Genomic DNA, 27225 nt, shown 5'->3' on the forward strand with positions numbered 1-27225 from the left:
CTCTTAGAAAATAGTATTCCTTAGTTCTGCCCTTGCTGCTTTGCTTCCTCTGCCCTTGGGTCCTTAGCAGTCTCCTATCCATAGGAATTACTCTCCCAATGTCTCTCACAGGAGCTCCATGGAACTCTATGTAGACTCATTCAGTGCCTAAGAAGAACAGACTTTCAAAATCAAAGTGGTCATACTGTGTTAATGAGAGGTACGTCAAAGACTGTTAATATCTGAGAAACTAGGTTTATAAGTTACAACTAGAAAAAAGATGATCTCAATTCCTTGTGACTTGGGAAGATGCTTCCGTTGGTAAAGTGTTTTCTATGCAAGCATGAAGACTTAAGTTTGTAGCTTCCATACTCAAGTAAAAAAAAAAAAAGCCAGGTTTAGCACTAAATCTGTAATAACAGTGCTGGGATGACAAGAGACAGGTGGACCTTAGAGCTGACTGGCCAATTTGCCTACCTGAATCAGTGAGCTCTAGGTTCAGGGGAAGAGCTTGTCTTCATATGTAAGGTAGAAATCAACACCATATACTCAACACCAATTTCTAGTCTCTACAGGCACACACACGTACACACACACTCGGAGGCACACCACATGCATATATGAACACATCTATAAATGCATATAACACATAGCCCCACACATATACACTGCTCTCCACATATGTTTTTAAAAAATTATTTGTTTGTTTTATAAGTGTGGGTGTTTTACCTGCATGTACGTCTGTGTACCATATGCATGCATGCTGCCTAAGGAGGCCGGAAGAGAGGGTTGTACTCCCTAGAATTGATGTCATAGACAGTTGTGAGCTGCCATGTCAGTGCTGGCAATTGAATCCAGATTCTCTAGAATAGCAACCCTGTGCTCTTGACTGCTAAGCCATCCCACTAGAACCCCTGCACATTTAAAAAAATGATCTTAGTCTCAAAGATAACATATAATGTATTAAAGATGTGGTTTACATAACAAGAAAGATAAATTTAGCCAGATAAATAAAAATTTAAAAAAAAAATACTGAGAGCAGAAGGGTGGCCCTGATTCTCTAAGGTGTCTGACTCACAAGGAGGATACAATCATATATGCTGAATGAGAAACTATACATATGGCCTTAAGCCATATGCATACAGTGTATAAATATACATGTTTGTGTCAATAATTCATGTATGTGTACACACATACATAAAAATTTAAAAATGGTTTAATTACCAACAATACCAGTAGTATTTGGTATATGAAATAATAGGCTCTTCATATTTTTCCTATTTTCAATATTCGCTGAATATGAAGGCATCACTTCAGAATAATCAATGAAGTTGAGGAAGTTAGATAAAAGTCACAATAGCACAGCCCTAATCACTTATATGTGAAACACATTTATATATTGTAGTTAGTGAAATGATAGAACCAATATATTCTATTTGTGTCCTCTTTATAGAGATTTCTGTATACATATATGTACATATAATTAATATACATATATATATATATACATATATAATGAAAACACACATTCATTCCTTATACTATAATAAATGCACAATTTATCAGAGTGGCTTGCAGGCTTGTGGTCCAGCTAGCACAACAGTGGCTGTCTACCAATGGAAGGTCCGACAATCTAGTAATTGTTCAGTACACAAGACAAATGTCTCAGCTGGACTTCAGTATATGCCAGACTTCTAAAGAAGTAGGAATTGACTTGTCAGCCAGAGAGTGAGCAGGCAGGCAAAGCAAGCAAAGTTTTCTTCTTCCATGACCTTTACACAGGCTGCCAACAGGAGGTGTATGGTGTATCCCAGGCTAAAGGTGGATCTTTCAGCCTCAAAAGACCCAGAGTAAAAGTGAGTCTTCCCACTTTTAATGATTCAATTAAGAAAAAAATCATTCACAGGTATACCCAGCCGCTTGAGGTTTGGTTCATTCCCCGAGGTTGTCAACATGACAACCAATAGCCATCACACATATGTGGGCTGCTTTGATCTGAATTCTGTTGTGTGTACTTTTATTCAATACATGGACACTAGATGTCAGGAACTATTTATGTGCCCTGGCTTCATACCTCTGCTGTGGGGGAGGGGCGGGACTAACATCCAATTACCCAACTGCCATTTGTTTCCTGCAGGTAGCCCACTATGGGGTGAACAGTAAAGAAGGCAATGACACAGTTATCATAAAAGATTGCTGTTATGCTGTTAACGGTCTGCATTTTTCATTCACAGGACTTGGGCATGAATAAGTAATGGACACAGACATATTGTTTTTCCTTCTCTATGACTTCCTTGCCAGCCCACTTCTCTTATCTGTGGAATAAATTGATAAGTGCTGGAACAGAGGCTGCAGAATGAGCAATGAGAGCCAGGGTCCCATTAGTCTCACCTGTTATTCCCTCTGGCTCATGCTGCGTGTGCTGGAAGGGTTCCCTGAACTTATTACTAGCCACTGAACAAATACTTCTGGTTAACAGTAAAATTCATCAGTAAGCAAATGGGAAGCAAATCAGCTTAGCAATAAAGTTGAAAAATAATCACAGCCCGGTAGAGGAGCCTGCAAGGTGACTTTACTGTAAGAATGAGCAAAAAAGCACTGGGATGTGACTTGAATTTACACTGCAAATGACTGTCATGGGGCCCTACTGCGGAATGCCAAATGACTGTGTGATGATTGCTGTGCAGGATCATGGTTGAGTTTTCCAGCTCCAGATAAGAATGCCAGGCACTTCCTAAAAGCAGAGTTTTGTGGTACTTTGTCATGCGATACTCCAGAGTGTGTGTGTGCAGTGAGCGTCTCCTTCCCGAGGCGCAGCAAGTAAACAGAGCAAACTTCACTTCACTCCCAAGTGCTTCTTGAGAGTCTAAAAAGGTGAAAAAAGTGGTTAAATATTGGTGTGCACTTTTCTTGGTTTGGCATAATGTACATGATTTCTATGTATAATATGTTATCCTCTAATTCTGCATGTGTCTATGCACCAGGCATTTTGTATTGCTTTTTTTTTTTTTAACCATATCACCATGTTTCCCAACTACAAATCTCAGAGAATGTATTCTTGTTTAGAGACTGACTTTCTGTTATCAACACATACGTAGTTCTTAAGATTTGATTAATGAACCTGATCATCAAGATCTCTGTGGTTATTAAATTTCACAGTTTTGTACTTGATATTCTCAAGCCATATATAATAAAATTAAGAGAGCCACTCCAATACTTACTGTGTGACAGGCACTATTGTGTCTATGTGCACATAAATATACAAGCAAATACTTGAATATTATTTATCAGCCTATAATTTCTCTATTGTATAGCTATAAATTGATAGCCTATGAATCTCCTATTTACCTGCTTATTATCTACCATCTATCTAATCTATCTATCTACTTACCTACCTCTAGTTGATTCATCTATCTATCCTCTATCTATCTATCTATCTATCTATCTATCTATCTATCTATCTTTCTAATGTCTTTATTTACTCATCTACTTCTCATCTATTCATCTACCTATCTATCATCTATCTATCCATCTATCTATTCATCATCATCTATTTACTCAAATATAATCTTTACCAGCTATCTATCGTCTATTTATATTTTGTTTATCACCACTGCCACCATCATCATTGTCACCATATATATATGTACATATATATGTACAAATATGTGTATATATATTCATTAAATAACTATAACAACCTAGGATCTGGGTGCAGTGTTGCAAGATTGTAATCCCACCAATCAAGATTCTGAGGCAGGAAGATTGTGAGTTCAAGGGCAGCTCAACTACTGAGTAAATTCATGCTCACCCTGAGCAACCTACCAAGACTTTGTTTCAAAATTAAAAAGTAAGGAGGGTTTGTGATATAGCTCAGTAGTATAGAACTTATATAGCATGAGAGAGACTGTTGACTGATTAGTTCCAGTCATAGGAAACTTCAAACACACACACACACACACACACACACACACACACACAGTGTTCATAACAAATATGTAGAAAATAAATAAGATGTATAATTTTCTCAAGATCTTAGACTCAACAAATAAGGGAATTAACACCCTAGTCTATTCTATTTATTACTCCACAATCACTGACACAAATCCACAAATCAGCCATCCATTGTCCATCCCAGATCACCTGGGACATTCATGCCAACTGCTCCCATTGCTCCCTCCAGTCAGGACACCAGCAGTCATTTAGGAGGACACTGTCAGACTGATTGCCGTGAGCATAGGGATTTGAGAAAAAAAGAAATATAAGGGAATTTAATTGGTGTCCCCAAAATAGTAGCTAATCTATGTACACTCAAATCTGAACATGCTTAGTATGCCACATGGTGCAATGACAGAACCCCTGAAGATAATCTAGGTAGCATGTCTTGTCCTGCTTCTTGCAGGGGAAGAGAGTCTGGGTGCAGGAAAACACACACACACACACACACACACACACACACACACACACACACACACACACACTGCTCTGGCCATGAAAAGAGAGGGAAGAAAATAAAGACAGCCTAGAATCATGTAGTGAGAAGGGTTAGGACATATGAACTGAGAAAGAAGAACTGGTATCTGGATATTTGTTCATTTCCCAAGGACTCTAAGAACAGGAGTCCCCAGCCCAGAGCAGAGGGAGCACAGGTAGAGCGCCCTTGGACTTTGCTATTGGTACGGCTCATGAGAGAGCGATTGCTGTGGTCTTCCACGAGCTACTTCCCCTGAGAAGCAGGCATACACACGTCATCAAGACAGGGAGGGCTAACATTGGACCAGATCCAAAAGAAGCTCCATGTCCTGCTGGAAACAGACAACAGGAAGGGCAGCAACCTCACATTTGTGATGTGTGCTCTCACCTTTCAGCACCGACAAAAATTAAAATAAAGCCTCTTCGTTTTCATATCTGACCTCCGTTCTATTCAATTTTATAAAACTTAAAGTCAAAACCAAAAGAAACAGTCAAAATACTAAACAAACTGAGACAGGTGGCACACGTCGCAGCTGCACAATAACTTTGCGTTTGTTTTTATTTAATTTTTGTCTTTTCTTCATCTATCACTTCCTTAGTGGCTGTGCGTTGGGCATGGTGCCAGGCTTGGGGACAAGATGATGGATGAGGCAGCTCAGTTCTCTGCTGGTTACTAAGTGGGCCCCAGACACTGGGTCGTACCCCTGATTCCAAGAGAAGAATCCGTAGAATCTTAAACACAAGCGGAGAGCACACTTGAATTTGAGATTCAGCATGCTGGGTTTCCTCAAGCCCGGCTGCAGTGCAGCTGTCTGCTTAGCCACCTGCAAGGAAGAAGATGGTTTGGTTTTGCTTTGTTGCACCTCCACAGTGGCCATTTGTGCGATAAGCTTCATCCGGAGGCCATCAGACTACACTGAGTGCCCTCGCTCTCATCTTTCTCTGCTTTTGCTTTGCAGTCTTGTCCTATGATGTAGGAACTGTGATCACAATTCCCTGTCAGGGGTCTGGAGTATTACAGTTGCTCAGTGAACTAAAATGGGAAATTGTCTAAATAAAGCAGCCTCCTAGTTCAGGTGGAGCTAGGAACTTCGTTTTGTTTTGTTTTTTTTTGTTTGTTTGTTTGTTTTTTTGTTTTTTGTTTTTTAAGTGTGTATAATGTTTAACATAGTTGCACTTTCTCATTGTTTTAAACATTTTTTCGATTGCAGACCTCCTCCTTTCCTAGTAGTCCCACCCTCGTATCCCCTCCCGCTACCCACTCCCCCCCCATCCCACCCCCCACCCCCTCGTGTTCTGAAGGGCTGTTGCTGGGCACTCAGTCTCTTCCTGTTTGAATGGTCTGGAGGGAGGACGGATTAGCTAACAGACCTCCACCTTTCCCACCTGAATTGAATCTTCTAAATGACCACACAAAGAAATTCCCCAAGCACCCAGCAATGGTCAGTAAGTACGGCCACAAAAGAGTGCTCAGGGATTCAGTTTCCCAAGCGAAACAAAGCAGGGGTGCTCTGATACCATCGTGCTCATAGATTTAATTTCTCATTAGGGAGACATTTCAGAGAGTCTAAAGAAAGCTTTCTGTGGCCTGACATGCAGTGAATACACACTATTGTGCTGCTAAAAGTGCTTGTTCATGTCAGAAAACACACGGTATGGGTGCCTTTGTCTTGCTGATGATCCACTTTAGATATCCCTTGCCTGGTCTCAGGGAACCTTTCGTCCTTGGTCCTTGGGTGCAGTAGTTACAGGCAGCTGGCCATGAGTGTGGCTCATTTCGACAAAAATGAGTCATGGGCTCTGTTTAAGTTTATTGAACTTTCTTAGTTGAGTTTTAGCTTGAGGAGCCTAAGAACTCCAGTGGCTGGAGCTGAACAAGTCAGGCTTTTGAGAAACACTGGTAGCCACTGGGGCGAGTGGGTGGGGGGAACAAAACACAAAACCATCCCCCAACACACATGTGCACATACACACACCTACACGCACATACAAGAAGTAAAGCAAATCCTAATAAAAATGCAAACCTGTCTAAAAGGCCATTTTCTCCTCCTTCTCAGATAATACATATCCAACAAACCAAATGTAGTTTATCTTGTCAGCCTATATTTGTTTTAAAATACAAAGTCAGATTATCTTTTAAGGCTGAGCCCTTAGCTCAGTAAGTAGATATAGTCAAGACAGTAAAATCATAGGAAGCCAGCAACTTGCTGGCCTATGTTAATGTCATACCTGTCACCCAGGTTGTCCTTAGCAAAGGAAAGGACCTCAGCATTGTTGTGATTGCATTTTAATGGCAGTCCTCTTTGATGAGACCATGATGGAAATGAGGTGCTCCCAAGTGAATCATCACCCGAGGCAGTGTGGTGCCATGAAAGACAGTAAGGGGAAACTTTCCCCTGACTATTCCAGTTGCCTCTTAACTTTCATATGATCAAAGTTTTAAATACTGTCCCCCATACACAAGTCCCACACTCCTCTCTCTGTGCGTATGTGGGGGTATGTGTGTGTGTGTGCACACGCGCATTCATGTGTGTACATCTGAGCCTATGGAAGGCCAACCCTACTTTCTTGCTCTGCATTACTCAGGCAACTCAGGGAACCTGGAGCTTACTGACTTATGTGAACCAGGTGGATAAGGGTTTCGGAGTTCTGCCTATTTCTGTCCCCTGAACCTTGTTACAGTTGCACACTGCCATGTTCTACTTTCATGTGGGTGCCGGGGATCCTAACTCTGGTCCTCATTCCTAGGCATCAGCCACTTTACCAACTGAGCCATCTCCCTGCCTCCCTCAATATGTATGTTATACAAGTAAAAGAAATGAGTGAACTGACACTGTAAGTAGAATCATATTAGGTGTCAAACAATGGCTTTCCAATGAGGTACTTACTTGTTCCAAGAAACCAAATTGCCTGCCTTCTTCTCCATCTCTTTCTTCCTTTCTCCCCTGGCATTCTCTCTTTGCTTCTTTATGTCTTTGTTTTATACTTGGTCTTATTATTTTTCCACAAAAGTAACTTATGGGCTCAAGTGATCTTCATACCTTGGTTTCCCCAGTGCTGAGAGTACACAGTCTGTTCTTTGAATATTTAATAAGTCACCTGTATTATCTCTGTATTCTTAATTGAAAAGTCAGCTATTTGTGGGATTGGTAATAGCTATGTTTCCATATTCCAGCATGATGCCTGGCATTTATGAAAAACCAGAACCAATGAATAGACGGGTAAAAGCAAGGTTGAGTTGGAATGGCTTGGAGTCTCCACCTCTCCTGTAATTGCAGTTGGAGCGACGGTTTCAGCAGATGTTGGCAACTTATTTCCAGACACTGAGAAAGAAGCAGTGTGTGTACAGAAGGTGTCAGAGCCTAGATCTTCCTTGGCACCCATACGCTGGGAATTTGGTTTGAGACTGAAGACAGCAAGATCATGAAGGCTTGGATGAGGAGGGAAGTGGGGTGCTGGGAAGATGGACAGGGTCCTTACAAAGAAAGTGGAAAATCTCAAAACCATACCTTTCCAGTCTACTTTTATCCCATACAGTGTCAGAAACATTATTTTAATGGAAAACATTCCTTACTACCAAGAAATTACCACTTTGGAGGTGATAATTATAATGTTTAAACTATTTTTGTTTTGTGTTAAGAGATCCAACATTTGTTTTGTCAAATAAACTACATATTTACTGTAGGTCAATCAAAACTTTGACGTGTATGTCATTCATAATACATATCAATCCAACTAACATAACATCTCTATTTTTAGGTGCTATGGAAACATTGATGATCAGTAGATAGTGGGGATTGCTCAGAAACCTTTGAGTGTATAGTGGGGTATGAGTAATTCTAGCCACTTTGCCTCCATTTGATCTTAACTCTCTACTTTTGATATACAGCATATACAGAAAACCAACTGAAAAATGTGGACTAAATGCAAAACCTAAAAGTACAATCCCCCCATCTCATGGTGCTTTGAATAGAAATATCCTCCCATAGGCCCATAGGGAGTGGCATCATTAAGAGATATGGCCTTTTGGAGTAGGTGTGGCTTTGTTGGTGGAGGTGTCTCACTGGGTGTGGGCTTTAAGGTTTCAGAAACTCAAGCCAGGCCTAGAGGCTCACTGTCTCTTCCTGCTGCCCACTGACCTGGATGTAGAACTCTCAGCTGCCTCTCCAGCACCATCCCGTGATGCTCCCTGCCTTGATGACAATGGACTAAACCTCCGAATTGTAAGCCAACACCAATTAAATACTTTAAGAGAACTGCAGTGGGATGCGGTCTTTCCATAGCAACTAAGTAAGACAACTCCCCCAAACTTTATGATACTGAATGATACAATGCTTTCTTGGATATTCTGATAGCGAGCCTAAATTGTCAACTGGACATAGAATCAGCTCTGATGAGAGCTTGAATGAGGGACTGCCTATATCAGGTTGGCCTCTTGGGAGAATCTTGATTGACTTAGTTGGTGTGGGAAGACACATTTGTAAATGTGGGCATACTTCTCGTAGCAGCCCATATAAGGGACATGAAAGATGGAGTGCTTTGTTCTTTTTCTCATTTTAGCTTTACTCTTGTTGATGAGTTCATATACCTGCTTGCTGCAACAGCTGACTGATTGCCACTGACACTGGAAGCTGCTTGATTGGGCTGCCTATGTGGACTGGAGATTATCAGCTCTCCAGGAATCCTCCAGGCCTTTGGGCCTAGAACTCTGGGACTGCTGAAGTGACTGGCGTCCTGGACAGAGCAATTACCACATTTATCAGGCTCTTTGGAGTGCCTGACATTGCAACACCCTGATCATATCACAAAGCAAATCTAATGAACCCTTTTTTAATGTCGGTTAATTCTATTGCTTCTAATCCTCTGGTGATTTTCACTGAAGTGGTGCGAATAAGAAATGTTCCCCCCCAAGACTCAGCCTGGAGCCTAAGGTGTTGAGAAAAATCTCCAGGAGTAGAACCTGAATCACCTGCCTGGTCCAGGGAAATACTCCTTGACCCCCACAGGCAAGAGCACCCTATCTATAATCAGGCATCAACTATCCACTCTCAAACAAGGAAGGTCACTACAAACCACCTCCCAACACCAGAGTCACCAAAATAACAAGAGGACAGCAAAAGAATGCTAACAAAACCCAAAACAGGTTGGCATCTCCAGATCTCAGCAAGCCCAATGAAAACAACCTGGAGAACCCAACAACAATTGATATACAAGAAAATGATCTCAAATCCTTAGTAAGTAAGATGATAAGGGAAGAAACAAATAAAATCTGTAAACAAATGCAGGAGGAGGCAAACAAGAGGGCTGAGGATTTGAAAGAGTCATATAAAAAGGCATTTGAAGAATTTCAGAAAAATACAAATAACCACATGAAGGAAATCATTAAAACAGTTCAAGACCTGAAGATAAGGATGGAAACTATCATAAAGTAACACACGGAAGAAAAACGTGATTGAGAAGCATTAGAAAAGAAAGCAAGCATCTCAGAGGTGGCCTTATCTAACAGATTGCAAGAAATGGAAGAACGAATATCGGGTCTTGAAGATACAATCGCAGAACTGGAAACATCCATCAAGGGAAATTCTAAATCTGAAAAGTGCCTGACACAGAGCATTCAAGAAATCAAGGACACCATGAAAAGACGAAACTTGAGAATAATAGGGGTAGGGGAAAGAGACGGCAACCGACTCCACAGCCCAGAAAACATCTTTAATAGAATGATAGAAGAAAAATTCCCCAATTTGAAGAAGGAGATGCATATGAGCATACAAGAGGCATACAGAACACCAAATAGAATAGACCTGAAAAGAAAATCTTCCTGCCACATAATAATAACAACACAAAATATACAGAACAAAGAAAACAATATTAAAAGCAGCAAGAGAAAAAGGTTGAGTAACATACGAAGGCAAACCCATCAGAATTACTCCGGACTTCTCAACAGAGACCATGAAAGCCAGAAGGGCCTGGACAGAGGTTCTGCAAACCCTAAGAGAACACAGACACCAGGCAAGATTACTATACCCAGTGAAATTATCAATAACCATTGACGGAGAAAACAAGATATTCCACGACAAAAACAAATTCAAACAGTACCTAGCCACAAATCCGGCTTTACAGAAGTTACTAGAAGGAAAATTCCACCCCAATGGGTCAAACTACAACCAAAACTACATGGGAAATATGTAACTATACCATCGCAAAATCACAACCTCACAAAATCTCGACTATTACAAATGCCAAAAATGAAAGAACTTAGCACTCACTGGTCATTAATATCTCTCAATGTCAATGGTCTCAATTCTCCAATAAAGAGACACAGACTAATGGAGTAGATGCATAAACATGACCCAACATTCTTCTGCATTAAAGAAACACATCTCAAACACAAGTACACACATTGCCTCAGAGTAAAAGGCTGGGGAAAAATATTCCAAGCAAATGGTCACAAGAGACAAGCTGGGGTAGCCATTCTAATATCTAATAAAATAGACTTTCAACCAAAATTAATCAAAAGGGATGAGGATGGACACTTCATACTCATCAAAGGTAAAGTCAATCAAGAAAACATCATGATTTTGAACATCTATGCTCCTAATACAAGGGCTCCCACATTTGTAAAAGAGTTATTAACAAAGCTTGCCCCACTCATCGATACCCACACATTACTAGTGGGAGATTTCAACACCCCACTTTCACTCAAGGATAGGTCTTTGAATCAAAAAACTAAGCCGGGAAATAACTTCATTAACCAATGTCATGAATCATATGGATCTAACAGATATCTACAGAACTTTCCACCCAAACGTTAAGGAGTATACCTTTTTCTCAGCTCCCAATGGAATGTTCTCTAAAATTGATCACATAGTTGGTCATGAAGTAAGCCTCAACAGATACAAGAAGATTGAAATAATACCCTCTATCTTATCAGATCACCATGGTCTAAGGCTGGACTTCAACAGCAACAGAAATAACAAAAAGCATACTAAAACGTGGAAACTAAACAACTTTCTACTTAATGACACATGGGTCATGGAAGAAATCAGGGAAGAAATAAAAGACTTCCTGAAATTCAATGAAAATGATGGAACAACATACCCAAATTTGTGGGACACATTGAAAGCAGTGCTAAGAGGAAAATTCATAGCACTCAGTGCCTTCAAAAAGAAAATGGAAACATCCCACATAAACGACTTAACAACACATCTGGAAGCTTTAGAAAAAAAAGAAGCAGAAACACCTAAGAGTAGTAGACGACTAGAAATAATCAAACTCAGGGCTGAAATCAATAAATTAGAAACAAAGAGAACAATCCAAAGAATCAACAAAACCAAGAGCTGGTTCTTTGAGAAAATTAACAAAATAGACAAACCGTTAGCCAATCTAACTAAAAGACAGAGAAACACTGTCCAAATAAACAAAATCAGAAATGAAAAGGGAGACACAACAACAGACACCGAAGAAATACAAAGAATCATAAGAACCTACTTTAAAGGCATTTATGCCACAAAATTTGAAAATCTAAGTGAAATGGATAATTTTCTCAACTGATTCCATTTGCCAAAATTGAATCAAGACCAGATAAACAAATTAAATAGCCCTATTTCGCCTATAGAAATAGAAGCAAGCATTGATAGTCTCCCAACTAAAAAAAGCCCAGGGCCAGATGGTTTCAGTGCAGAATTCTACCAGTCCTTCAAAGAGGAGCTAATACTGATACTATTCAAGCTATTCCAAAAGATAGAAATGGATGAAATATTACCAAATTCATTCTATGAGGCCACAGTCACATTGATACCTAAACCTCACAAAGACCCAACAAAAAAAGAGAATTTCAGACCAATTTCTCTTATGAACATTGATGCAAAAATACTCAACAAAATACTCGCAAAGCGAATACAACAGCATATCAAAGACATCATTCACCATGACCAGGTAGGCTTCATTCCAGGCATGCAAGGGTGGTTTAACATATGGAAATCCATCAATGTAATCTACCATATAAACAAACTGAAAGAGAAAAACCACATGATCATCTCTTTAGATGCAGAAAAAGCATTTGACAAAATCCAACACCCATTTATGTTTAAAAGTGCTGGAGAGATCGGGAATACAAGGCACTTATCTAAACATAATAAAGGCTATATACAGCAAACCAACAGCCAACATTAAATTAAATGGAGAGATACTCAAGAAAATCCCTCTAAAATCAGGGACCAGACAAGGATGCCATCTGTCCGCATATGTCTTCAATATAGTTCTTGAAGTTCTAGCCAGAGCAATAAGACAGCAAAAGGAGATCAAGGGGATCCAAATGGGAAAGGAAGAAGTCAAATTATTCCTATTTGCAGATGATATGATAGTGTATATAAGTGACCCCTCAAAATTCCACCAGGGAACTCCTACAGCTGATAATCACCTTCAGCAAATTGGCAGGATACAGTATAAATTCAAAAAAGTCAGTAGCTTTCCTGTATACAAATGACAAACAGGCAGAGGAAGAAATTAGGAAAACTACTCCCTTCATGATAGCCACAAACAATATAAAATATCTAGGAGTAACTCTAACCAAGCAAGTGAAGGACTTATTCGAAAAAAACTTCAAACCTCTGAAGAAAGAGATTGAAGATGATATGAGAAGATGGAAGGATTTACCTTGTTTGTGGATGGGGGGAATCAACATAGTAAAAATGGCCATCTTACCAAAAGCAATTTACAGATTCAACACAATCCTTATCAAAATACCTACAAAATATTTTGAAGATATTGAAAGAACAATTCTCAAATTCTTATGGAGAAATAAAAAACCCAGAATAGCAAAAACAATCCTATACAACAAAAGGTCCTCCGGAAGAATCTCCATACCTGATCTCAAGCTGTACTACAGAGCAACAGTAATTAAAACAGCTTGGTACTGGCAAAGCAATAGACTGGTGGATCAATGGAATCGAATTGAAGACCCAGAGATGAATCCACACACATTTGCTCACTTGATTTTTGACAAAGAAGCCAAACCTATTCAATGGAAAAAGGATAGCATCTTCAACAAATGGTGCTGGTCTAACTGGATGCCCGCATGTAGAAAAATGCAATTAGACCCGTATTTGTCACCATGCACAAAACTCAAGTCCAAGTGGATTAAAGACCTCAACTTAAAACCAGAGACATTAATTCAGTTAGAGGAAAAAGTGGGGAAGAGCCTGGGACACATAGGCACAGGAAACAACTTCCTGAACAATACACCAACAGCCCAGGCTTTAATGTCAACAATTAATAAATGGGACCTCATGAGGCTGAGAAGCTTCTGTAATGCAGGTGACACTGTCAAGAGAACAGAGCGACAGCCTACAGAATGGGAAAAGATCTTCACCAACCCTACATCTGACAAAGGTCTAATATCCAAAATATATAAAGAACTCAAGAAATTAAATATGGAACGCTTCACGAATTTGCGTATCATCCTTGCGCAGGGGCCATGCTAATCTTCTCTGTATCGTTCCAATTTTAGTATATGTGCTGCCGAAGCGAGCACCGAAATTTGTGGATAAATGGATTGAGCTAGAAATGATCATAATGAGTGAGTTAACCCAGAAGCAGAAAGAATCAAATGGTATATACTCACTTATATCTGCATACTAGCCCAAGGGGCATGTCCCACGAAAGCCTTCACTTACCAGGAAACTGGGACAGAGGGGAAGGCATCCTATTGGGACTCTAAATGAGAGACGCATGGGAGAACAGCAAAATAAAAGGATCCAGAGGGTCCTAGAAATCTACAAGTAGAATAATAAGATAGGCAGATTTGGGCCCAGGGGTCCCGCTCAAACTAAGGCACCAGCCAAGGACAATACAGGAGGTAAACTTTAAACCCCTTCCCAGATCTAGCCAATGGTCAGAATATTCTCCACAGTTGAGTGGAGAGTGTGATACGACTTTCTCACGTACTCTGGTGCCTCACATTTGACCATGTCCCCTGGAGGGGGAGACCTGGTGGCACTCAGAAGAAGGACAGCAAGTAGCCAAGAAGAGACTTGATACCCTATGAGAATATATAGGGGGACGTAATCCCCCTCAAGAACAGTCATAGGGGAGGGGAATAATGGGAAAATGGGGGGGGGAGGAATGGGAGGATACAAGGGATGGGATAAACATTGAGATGTAACAAGAATAAATTAATAAAAAAAAAAAAGAAAGAAAATGAAAAAAAAAAAAAAAAAAAAAAAAAGAAATTAAACACCACAAAACCAAACAACCCAATTGTGAAATGGGGCTTGGAACTTAACAGAGAATTTTCAACAGAGGAATATCAAATGGCTGAGAAACACTTAAAGAAATGCTCGTCCTCATTAGTCATCAGAGAAATGCAAATCAAAACGACACTGAGATTCCATCTTACACCCATCAGAATGGCTAAGATCAAAAACTCAAATGACACCACATGTTGGAGAGGATGTGGAGAGAGAGGAACACTCCTTCATTGCTGGTGGGAATGCAAACTAGGACAACCACTTTGGAAAGCTATCTGGCACTTTCTCAGAAAAATGGGAATAGGGCTTCCTCAAGACCCAGCTATCCCACTCCTTGGAATACACCCAGAAGATGCACTACCACACAACAGGGACATATGCTCAACCATGTTCATAGCTGCCTTATTCATAATAGCCAGAACATGAAAATAGCCTAAGTGTCACTCAGTAGAAGAATGGATAAAGAAATTGTGGTACATTTACACTATGGAATACTACTGAGCTATTAAAAACAAGGAATTCCTGAAATTTGTGGACAAATGGATTGAACTAGAAATTATCATAATGAGTGAGTTCACCCAGAAGCAAAAAGAGTTAAATGGTATATACTCACTTATATCGAGACACTAGCCCAAGGGGTACGTCCCCATGGAAAACTTTATCTATCAGGAAAGTGGGTCATAGGGGAGGACATCCTATTGAGACTTTAGGTGTGAGAAGCCTGGGAGAATGAGGAAATAGAAGGATCCAGAGGGTCCTGGAAAACTACAGGTGTGTCTGGGCCCTAGGGTCCTCCTCAAACTATGACACCAGTCAAGGAAAATATAGGCAGTAAACTTCAAACCCCCTACCCAGACTAGCTGATGGACAGGACATTCTCCACCGTTAAGTGGAGAAGGAGATCTCACTTCCATACAACCTCTGGTGCCCCATATTTGACCATGTCCCTTGGATGGAGATGCCTGGTGGCACTCAGAGGAAAGATAATAGGTCATCAAGAAGAGACTCGATACCCTATGAGCATATACAGGGGGAGGAGGTCTCCCTCAGTCACAGACATAGGGGAGGTGAATGGGAGGGGGAAGCGGGAGGGAGGGAGGAATGGGAGAATACAAGGGATGGGCTAACAACTGAGATGTAATTTGAAGAAATTAATAATAAAAAAAGGAAAAAAAAAACAAAAAAGAAATGTTTCCCCATAGACTCATGTGTTTGAACATACGATCCCCAGTTTGTGGAGCGTTTTGAGGAAGCATTTAAGAAGCAAGACCTTGATGCATGAAGAAGAAGAAGAAGTATATCACTGGAGGTGGGCTTTGAGCACTTATCACTTTTCTTCCTTTGCTACTTTGTTTTTGTTTCTTTCTTTTCTTCTTTATTATTTTTAGTTTTTAATATGTATTTGTTTGTTAGTGAAGACATGGTCCTTCATGTTCCTGCCCTGGCCAATTGCCATCATGCCTCTTCCACAATTTTAGAGTGTCTCTTGCACAATTGATCTACAAAGTTGGAGTGGGAGTTGGATGGGTGTGGCACCAGTCCTAGCTCCAATAAGCAAAAATACTACTTTTGGTATGAGTGGGTCCTCTTCTGTGGTTTTTCTTGGGGAATTGAGTTCAATATCTATTTACCCCAGATATGCCACTGATAAAAGAACAAAGGAATGATTCTACCCAAATCTAGCTTAGTGAACTGGTGGCTTATTGAGATTACTTACAGGAACAGAGGTGTCTTAGTAGGCCAGCATGTGTGACAACTCACAAAAGCTGTATCCCTTGAATTCTGTGCCCTACTTGCAGGAAGCTCCCCTGGGTAGTCTCTCCTCTCTATAATAATTGTTATGACTTGAATAGTGTCAAGTATGCCCTATGAATCTTGTTAGCTTAAGAATTTTCCTAAACCTTGTAAGTTTCACTTACTTTCTTAATTGTATGAGGCTCTGTCTTTCCTCTCGGGTAATGTTCTTCAGATGAAATCCCTGAACAGAATTACAATGACAAAAATTTGTAAATCCATGAAAGGACCAGGAAATATGGAAGCTTGTGTGGAATCTGGGTAGAGCAAACTAATCACAGTCTCTTTTGACCCCCAACCAGTGTAGACCCATGCAGTCCACGTGTACACTGCCTCAGTCTCTGTGAGTTCCTATGTGCACCCATCATGTTTATATAAGGCACCTTGTTTCTTGGTGTCCTCCATCTCCTCAACTTTTATACTATTTCTGCCTCCTCTTCTTCAAGGTTCCCTGAGCCCTGAGGGGAGAGATTTGATGGAGGCATCCTGTTTAGGGCTGAGTGTTCTAAAGTTTCTTACTGTCTGCATAACATCTGGCTGTGGAGCTCTGTATTTGTTTCCATCTGCTACAGGAAGAAATGTCTTTGAGGACAACTAAGCAACATATTAGCCTATGAGTAGAGCAGCATGTCATTAGGAGTCATTTTATTTTTATATTTCATTTGTTTATGTTTAGGGCAGTAGTATGTGGTTTTACCTTAGGTCCGTGAGCTATCAAATCTCAGGTTCTTAGTCACTCTAGCAGTGTCAGCTATGGGTTCTATCTAACTGGATGGGCCTTCAGTAAAATAAGGTATTGCTGGTTACTCCCACAGATTCTGTGACACCTTTATGCTAGCATATCTTGCAGTATCATATATCATTGTAGATCAAAGGTTTTGTGGCAAGGTTACTGTTACATTTCTCCTTTGGTAGCTTGGTAAATACCTTATTGTACCAAAGCTGCTAGCATATAGAGGCAAAGGCTTATGTAAACACCAATTTCTCCATGATGAGTGAGTTGTGGAGGGATTGTCTTCAACAGTGTGGCCTTGCCATCAGTTTGTAGAAGGCAGCCTACAGCCGTGAAAATATCCTGGTTGTATAAAGGTTCCCATTGCTCAATTAGACACTGGAAGCTTCATTTAGTGACAAAGGATGGCCAGACGGGGTTCTGTCTAACCCATTATTTGGCAATTGAATTTCGAACACACACACACACACACACACACACACACACACACACACACACACATTTATATTTGAAGACTCTTCTGCTCTATTAGGTTTTCATACTACCCTCAATGGCTCGTAAATTTGGTTGTCCCTCCAGTACTCCCTTTCATCCTTCTCTTCCCTTCCCTCTGCACTTGATCATCCTGTTCTAGTATCTGCCCCATTTCCTCCATAATTATCCGTTCTACTTCCCTTTCCTAAGAAAATCTATTTGTTCTCTCCCAGTTCTGTACTGTGTACCTAACCTCTGTTATTCTGTTGATTATAACTTTGCTGTCATTGCCTAAACATCTAATACCCACATATAAAAATGAATAGAGTCATATATGTCCTACTGGGTTTGCATTACTTAACTCTGCATGATTTGTTCTAGCTCCATCCATTTATCTGCAAATTCCATGATTACATTTGCAATGGCCTATAGTACTCCATTGTGTAAATTGACCACAGCTTCTTTGCTCATTATTCTTTTGAGGGACAGCTAGATAGTTTCCAATTTATGGCTATTATGAATAGAGCAGCAATGAACATGGTTGAGCAAGTATCCTTGTGGTAGGATGAACTGTACTTTGGTTGCCTGCTCAAGAGTAGAATAGCTAGGTCTTGATGGATATTGATTCCTATGTTTCTGAGGAACTACGACACTAGTTTCTATAGTGGCTGTACAAATTTGCACTCCCACACAGGACACACACACACACACACACACACATACACACGTACACACACACAGGCACATCCCATAAGATTGATGTATGTGTGAATCCCTGCATGGATGCCTGTATTCTGTTGTGTGCTTTGTGCCTGTAGAGAACAGAAGGAGGCATCAGACATTGGATTCCATGGAACTAGAGTCACACCATTTGGGTGTTCTGAACAGAATCAAATCCTCTGCAAGAGCAGCAAATGGTCATAGGAGTGGTATCACCACTCTAGCCTCAAAATAGTCTCTCATACTTAATTATGATTGGCTGTCCTGTTTTGGGTTCATTTTCTATTTGTCAAACAGATATTATTGCCTTCTAAGAGTATATTTAGAATCTGGAATACAGACTGATGGCATCAGACATTCTCTTGCTCTCTTGCTCTTATTCTCTCCTTGTCCCTCCATCTTCCTCTTCCCCACCCAACCATGTAAACACAACTTTTTAAGCTAAAACCTATTAAAATATAAGTATAATCACCAGAATATTATTTTTGTCATTGTTGTTTTGAGGCAGGACTGAGTTTATTCTCTTCCCCTGTGGTCTAGCAAAGAACCCCTCCAGGGGGAAGTGTTCAAAAAGTAGGCAACAGACTTTATGTCAGAGACAGCCCTTATTATCTTAACTAGGGATCTCATATGATTCCTCTGTTGAAAATTCTCTGTTTAACTCTGTATCCTGTTTCTCAATTGGAGTATATGGTGTGTTGGTGTTTAATTTCTTGAGTTCTTTTATATTTTGATTTTAGCCTTTTGTCAGATGTAGGGTTGGTGAAAATCTTTTCCCAATCTGTAGAGTGTCCTTTTGTTCTATTGACAATGTCTTTTGCCTTTTAGAAGATTTTCAGTTTCAAATGGTCCCATTCATTTATTGTTGATCTTAGAGCCTGAGCTTTAGGTATTCTTTTCAGAAAGTTGTCTCCTGTGCCAATGAGTTCAAGGCTTTTCTTCACTTTCTTTTCTAATAGATCTAGTGTATCTGGTATTATCCTGAGGTCTTTGATCCAGTTGACTTGGATTTTATGCTGGGTAGTAAACATGGATCTATGTGCATTTTTCTATATGTAGACATCCAGTTAGACCAGTACCATTTGTCAAAGATGCTATCTTTTTTTCCACTGTCTAGTTTTGGCTCCTTTGTCAAAATTCAAATGTGTGTTTACTTTTGGGTCCTCAATTTTATTCCATTTATCAACCAGTCTATTTCTATGTCAGTGCCATGCAGTTTTTATTACTATTGCTCTTTAGCATAGATTGAAATCAGGGATGGATACATCTTAGGAACATCTTTTATTGTATAAGATTTGTTTTGGCGATTCTGGGTTTTTAATTTTTCCATATGATATTTGGAGTTGTTTATTTTTTTCAAGTTCTGTAAAGAATTGTGTTGGAATTTTGATGGGAATTGTATTGATTTCCCATTGAATCTGTAGATGGTTTTTGATAAGATGGTCACTTTTACTGTGGTAATCTTAGCCATCCCTGAGCACAGGACATCTTTTCATCTTCTGACATCTTTTTCAATTTCTTTCTTCAGTGACTTGATGTTCTTGTCATACAAGTCTTTGACTTACTTGGTTAGAGTTACACCAAGATACTTTATATTATTTGTGTCTATTGTGAAGAGTGTGGTTTCCCTAATTTCTTTCTCAGCCCATTTGTCACTTGTAAACAGGAGGACTACTGATTTTTTGAGTTAAATTTTTATCCAGATACTTTGCTGGGGGTGTTTATCAGCTGTAAGAGTTCTCTGGTAGAATTTTTGGGGTCATTTATGTGTATATCATATATTACCTGAAAACATTGATACTTTGATTTCTTCCTTCCCAATTTGTATTCCCCTGATCTCCTTTAGCTGTCTTATTGCTCTGGCTAGGATGGACTTCAAGTATTATATTGAAGATATACAGAGAGAGTGGACAGTCTCGCCTAGTCTCTGATTTCAGTATGATAGCTTTAAGTTTCCCTCCATCTAATTTTATGATGGCTATTGTCTTGCTGTATATTAACTTTATTGTGTTTAGGTATATGCCTTGTATCCCTAATTTTTGCCAGACTTTTAACATGAAGGGGTGCTAGATTTTTTCAAATGCTTTTTCAGCATCTAATGAGATGATCATGTGGTTTTTTTCATTCAGTTTGTTTATATTGTATATTACATTGATGGATTTTCATATATTGATCCAGCCCTCTTATGCCAAGGATGAAGCCTACTTGATTATGGTGAATGATATTTTTTGATGTGTTGGTTTGTCAGTAATTTGTTGATTATTTTTGCATCAGTGTTCATAAGGGATGTTGGTCTGAAATTGTCTTTATTTTTGTTGGATCTTGGTGTAATTTATGTATCAGGGTGACTATGGTCTCCTAGAATAAGTTTGGTAATGTTCTTTCTGTTTCTATTTTGTGGAATTGATTCAGAAGTACTGGTATTAGCTCTTCTTTGAAAATCTGGTAGAATTCTGAGCTAAAATCATCTGGCCATGGGCTTTTATTGAACGGGAAACTTTTAGTGACTATTTCTATTTCCTTACGATTTTAGGACTATTTATCTTGTTTATCTGATCTTGATTTAACTTTGGCCAGTGGAATCTATCAAGAAAATTGCCCATTTCATATAGATTTTAAAATTTTGTGGAATACAGACTTTTGAAGTAAGACCTAATGATTCTTTGGATTTCCTCAGTGTCTGTTGTTATATTCCCATTTTCATTTCAAAATTTGTTGATTTGGCTATTATCTCTCTGCCTTTTACTTAGTTTGGCTACGGCTTTGTTTGTCTTATTGATTTTCTCAAAGAACCAGATCTTGGTTTCATTGATTCTTTGTATTGTTGTCTTTGTTTCTAATTTTTTATTTAAGCACCGAGTTTGCTTATTCTCTGCCATCTACTCCTCTTAAGTATGTTTGCTTCTTTTTTTCTAGAACTTTCAGGTGAATTATTAAATTGATAATAAGATATCTCTCCATTTGTTTTAGTGAAGGCACTTGGTGCTATAAACTTTCCTCTTAGCAGTGATTTTACTGTGTCCCATAAGTTTGGGTATATTGTTCAATGTTCAATTTTCATTGAATTTTAGGAAGTCTTCAATGTTTTCTTTATTCTCTGACCCAGAGATCATTGTGTAGGGAGTTGTTTACTTTCCATGAGCATGTAGGCTTCTTAATTTTTTCTTTTGTTGTTGAAGTCCAGCTTTAATCCACTGTGGTCTGATAAAATAAAATGGGTTATTTCAGTTTTCTTGTATTTGTTGATGCTTCATTTGTGACCAACTATGGGGTTGATTTTGCAGAAGGTTCTGTGCAGTGATGATAAGAAGGTATATTCTTTTGTGTTTGGATGAAAAATTCTGTAGATATCTTTAAATCTATTTGATTCGTGAAATCTGTTACTTCCATTATTTCTCTATTTAGTTTCTGTCTTAATGACCTGTCCATTGGTGAACATGTGATATTGAAGTCTCCCACTCTTAATGTGTGGGAATTGATGTGTCATTTAAGCTTCAATATTTTCTTTTATAAATGTGGGTGCCCTTGTATTTGGGGCATAAATGTTCAGGATTGAGATGTTCTCCTGGTGGATTTTTCCTTTGTTGAGTATAAAGTTTTCTTCCCTATCACTTTTGATTACTTTTGGTTGAAAATCTATTTTATTATATATTAGGATGGCTATTCCAACTTGCTTCTTGATTCCATTTCCTTGGAAAAACTTTTTCCAGCCATTTACTTTGAAGTAAACTGTGTCTTTGTCACTTAGGTGTGTTTCTTGTATAGATCCAAATGTTGTGTCCTACTTACACATCTTACCCATCCATTCTGTTAAACTGTGTCTTTTTTTTTTTTTTTTGAGAGTTGAGTCCATTGATGTTGAGAGATGTTAATGACCAATGATTGTTAATTCCTTTTATTATGAAAGTATTGGTGGTAGTGTATTTGTCTTCTTTTGGTTTTGTTATAGTGAAGTTATTTGTATCCTAGATGTAGTTAACCTCCTTGCATTGGAGTTTTCCTTCTAGTACCTTCTGTAGGGCTGGGTCTATACATAGATATTGTTTAAATTTGGTTTTGTCTTGGAATACCTTGTTTTCACCATCTATGGTGATTGAAAAATTTGCTGGTATTAGTACTGTAGTGACGTTTGTGTTCTCTTTGGGTCTGAAAGATATTCTCTCAGGCCCTTCTGGCTTTTAAAGTCTCTCTGTTGAGAAATAAGGTGTGATTCTGATAGGTCTGTCTTTATATGTTAATTAGCCCTTTCCTTTGTGGCTTTTAATATTTTTCTTTGTTTTGTACATTTAGTGTTTTGATTATTACATGCCAGGAGGAATTTCTTTCCTGTTTTAATATTTTTGGTGTTCTATAAACACAGTGTATATTTAAAAATATTTTTTTTAGGTTGTGAAAATATTTCCTTCTATGATTTCCTCAGATCAGGAAATCTTCTACTCCTATTATTCTTAGGATTCATTTTTTCATGGTGCCCTTGATTTTTTTTTTTTTTTTTGATGTTTTGTGTCAGAATATGTTTGGTTTAATATTTTATTTGACATATGTATTGATTTCTTCCGTTGTATCTTCTATGCCTGAGATTCTTTTCTTAATCTCTGATATTTTGTTCATGATGCTTACCTCTGTGACTCTTATTTTCATCCATCAGTTTGCCATCTCCAGGATTTCTAGTTTGTGTTTTCTTTATTGATTCAATTTCCATTTCCAGGTCTTGGACCATTGTATTCATTTTCTTTACCAGTTTTGCAGTATTTTCCTGTATTTCTTTAAATTTTTCATTTATTTCCTCTTTAAAGACTTCTATTTGTTATATTTCTTTGAGTCATTTACCCATTTTGTATTTAAAGGTGTCTATTTGTTTGATTGTATTTTCCTGTACTTCTCTGAGAGATTTGTTTCTTCTTTAAAGGCCTCTACAATCTTCAAAGCATAGATTTAAATTCATTTTCCTATGTTTCGGCTGTGTTAGGTTATTTGGATCTTGTATTAGGATGATTTGGCTCTATTGGTGGCGTATTATCCTTGTTTTGTTACTTGTGTTCTTATGCTGGCCATAGGGCATATGGTTGTTCCTGGAATTGGCTGGTTGATGCTGGAGCCCTTTTAGCTTCTCCAGCATGTGAGGGGAGCCCTGGGTCATGGTCTGGAGCCTGGATCTCTTCGAATTGCCTCCAGTTCTTCTTTGATGATTATGTCCCAGGTGGACCTATAGGCAGGGAGTTAGAGTGTGGGTGTATAGGTTTTATGGTCCTACAGGTGTTCCCATGAGGGCTAGTAGAGCCCAGAACTGTAGGCTGGATCTGCATGTTTCTGGAATCTGGAGTCATTCTAAGGAAGGACGGAGTATTTGGGAGACCTGAGAGTGGTACCGTGTGTGTCCGGTAGCCAGGAATCTCTCATCTCTTGGGAAACATTAACTGACTCTTGCATTATGGAGTCAGTAGTGGGCCTCTTGCTTGCTCTGCAGTCACTGTGCTCCTGGTACTCAGACTCTGCTGGGTACTGCCATCTTGGAATAGGACCCTGCAGCTCCTATTGTCCTGCCTATCTCTGGTCTCTGCTTCTATTTTCCAGCATTGTCTCTGCTATTCAGGAGCTCATCATAGGGAGGCAGGCAGAGTCTGGTATCTGGAGTCCAGATGCTGGAGTTGTGGGTCTCTGGAACTGGGGAGTTATGTTACAGTAGGTGAAAGGCTTAGGACCATGTGTGTCCATTGGACCTGAGATCTGTCCACAGGGTCCTGGAACTGTGTGTCTCTAGCTCCTGGAATGTCTCTTCTCATCTGGGAAATTCAGACTTTGGCATTTTGGAGTCTAATGTCAGGTCACTCACTTGGTCTGCAGTCTCTGCACTTCTGCTACTCACATACTGTGTGCTGGATGCCACCATCTTAGAGTCTCTGGAAAAAAAGCCCTCTTCCCGAATACTCTTGATCTTGATATTTTTACTCTGTTTCTCTCTGGATTCTGCTGCAGATACCATTATGAACTTTCACAGAGTTGTAGCCCACCAAATTTGTTCTCCTTATGTTTACTCCAGCTGTTTGTGCTTATCAACAGAGCAGCTCCCATAGCTATCAAATTCATAATGTGTTTTCACAGGTGCCTCCTTTATATTCATCAAACTCTAGCAGAAGGAAATGTATTATTGCTGTCTTACAGGAGAGAAACAAGAGGCTTAGAATTGTCCTCTCACTCACCAAAATCACAGTAACCGACTTACACATGATGAGTCAGGAAGTGGCCTCCATGTCTTCACAAGAGGCATTTGTTGAAATGAGGGTCACATTTTCTGCTGCTTTTCAAAGAATAACTATCACTTCTCTCCTGTCACTGAACATAGCACCAGATAAAAAGATTCTCAATAGGGTGGCAGAAAGAATATTACTCTGTTCCCTCGTGTGTGTTCTCCTACCCTCAGCCATTCACTTGTCCTTCATTTTCCTCTCTCTCTCTCTCTCTCCAGCTCACTAATGGCATACTTACTTGTTTAACAGCTTGCTATTTATAGACAACCTTTAGATGTATCAACTCATCCAATTTTATGTAATTCTTTAAACAGTCCTGCGAAGCAGCTGTTATTTTTCTTCCTTTCCAAATGAAGAAAGGAGGACTCAGACCCTAAATGTGTTCTCTAACATTACAAGACTAACGTAGGCAAACTTTTGGAACTGGAACTTGAACACAGTTGAAAGGAAGATTGTACACCTGATTGTTTTCTGTTGTTCACATTGCCTCTCACCCATCAAAACATTTGACCCATCAGGCCAGAGACCTCAATCTGAAGGCTTAAATACCTGTCCCTAGCTGTCTGCAAGCCAAGATTTCTGTTTCCATGGGGAATCATTGAACTGAACATCAGCAATAATGGATGGAAGAAAAATTATTTTCCATGTCTTCTATACACTTTTATTGGCTGGTTGGCTTTTCAGTTTAATTTTATTTTGGAATACTATTTTCTGGCTTGAAAACAAACAGTCTAATATTTTTACAACACTTGGCTTAACTCAAAGTTTCTTTGTTGAGTACTGTTTGCAAGTGGAATGTCTGCCTAGGAATAAATGTGGTTTCTCCACTTGGAATGGAATAGCAAGGAGTGTATATCCACTTAGTGTAGTTACAGAGAGGAGTCGTGTTTCCTATCCGGAGTTAGATTTGATTAGATCAAGGATATTTTCCAACTCTAAGATTTATTAGCTTGCTTTGAATAGTTACATACAGATTAAAAAAGAAAGCCTAAAAGTATGTATTGTAACCAATGAAAATATATTCAAATAATGTTTTACCCTGCTTACTATGAATCTATGTGCATCATATACATATGTAGGAGAAAAGAGTTCTGGAGTAAAGTGGATTTTGCTATATTCATATAGGTTAGTCTATGGCCTTGGTACTACTTCACATCTATAAACCTTGATTTCTCATTTAAACGTTCTTTTCTTTTACATTTTATTTATTAAGTTAGGAATAATAATAACATATCTTCCATAGACATCCATGTGTGAGCTAATTCATGAAATGTCAGATACTAGGTGATTGGCCATTGGCTACTTTACTATATATAGAACATAAAACGCAGCAGTCATGAAGTGCATATTCCAGGTTCTCTCAAACATTAACAGTTTGAAAGAGCTATGCTTTCTGGAAGACAACTTTTCTCTGTATATGCACACATAACTGCACAAGGCTATTGACATGGAACTACATCTTATATGGTCGCACTGGGCACCAGGTTCATAGGCCTCTGTGCCTCAGCCATTATCCTAAAATTTCTAAATTTTATTTTCAGTCTTGTGTCTTGTGTATGAAATCAGAGTGGACAATAGGACCAAGGAGTTACATACACTGTGAATACTTCCCACTTTGCATTGCCCCATTTGCATACAATGTGGCTTAGCACACAATGTACAAGAGTTCAGTAAGATCCACAAGCAAGAATGAAGTCTGGTGTGCAAAGCATCAGGAAATTTGAGAACTAAGAGAGACCCCATATTTCTTTCTAACCTGAGCTTGCTTTGGGAGCAGGATGTAGAGATGTGCTTTAAAAATACTAAGGACCAAGAGTTCTGTGGTATCCTTAACTGTTCCTGTTATTCCCTACATTGGCAGCCAATATCACTCTGAAAAGATGACATACAAAGATGGGAAAAAGATGAAGAAATTTATGATCCGATTTCTCCTGCTTTATGATAATTTTCATTTTTATCTAGGTCTTTCTAATGGCTAGTAAGCCTTATGATTAGAATACTTTTCTCAGCCTTGCTCATAGTTAGGTGTGCCTCTCACTCTCAGTGTCAGCCATAGGATAGAGAGATACTATGGGCACAACAAATCTTTTTAATTTCCATTAATATTTTATCAAAGTCCAGGTGACTTAGGAAAAAATATGCTTTAAGGATGTCAGTTTATTTCTATGCCTTGATTCTGAATGCCTATCTAGTAAGAGACAATTTGGGAACTCTTTGGTCTCTGTAATATGGGAAAAGAATGAACTAATGTGTATGTGAGTACAGGTGCAATTCTGCGTTGACTTCTGGTTACCTGGTTCACAATTCTCTTACCTTTATGTAAGGTCTTATATAGATTTCCCATCATGCAGTTGGTAAATATGGCAGAAACTCATCAGTTGTTCATCCCCCCCATTTAAAGCAGCTTATAACTACAGCGTGCTTGGCTGCCCCACTATCTTCCTCTGGTATTTATCCTTCAGATTTATCTTATCCCGTCATCCTCCTTGGCCACTAGACTGATAACACCGAGTTAACCAAGTAAGGATTTCTAAGGAAGGCATACGCATGGAGAGGG

The 27225-nt window shown here is 39.1% G+C and overlaps 1 non-coding gene across 1 annotated transcript; it reads right to left on the reverse strand.

Moving 5' to 3' along the window:
* Window positions 1-13877: 13877 nt before the first annotated feature.
* Window positions 13878-13984, reverse strand: LOC127198845 (U6 spliceosomal RNA). Its single transcript, XR_007831883.1, has one exon. It is a non-coding gene; the product is annotated as a U6 spliceosomal RNA (small nuclear RNA).
* Between the last annotated feature and the right edge of the window lie 13241 nt (window positions 13985-27225).

Source organism: Acomys russatus, chromosome 14 (genome assembly GCF_903995435.1).
Source record: "Acomys russatus chromosome 14, mAcoRus1.1, whole genome shotgun sequence".
Taxonomy (NCBI): domain Eukaryota; kingdom Metazoa; phylum Chordata; class Mammalia; order Rodentia; family Muridae; genus Acomys; species Acomys russatus.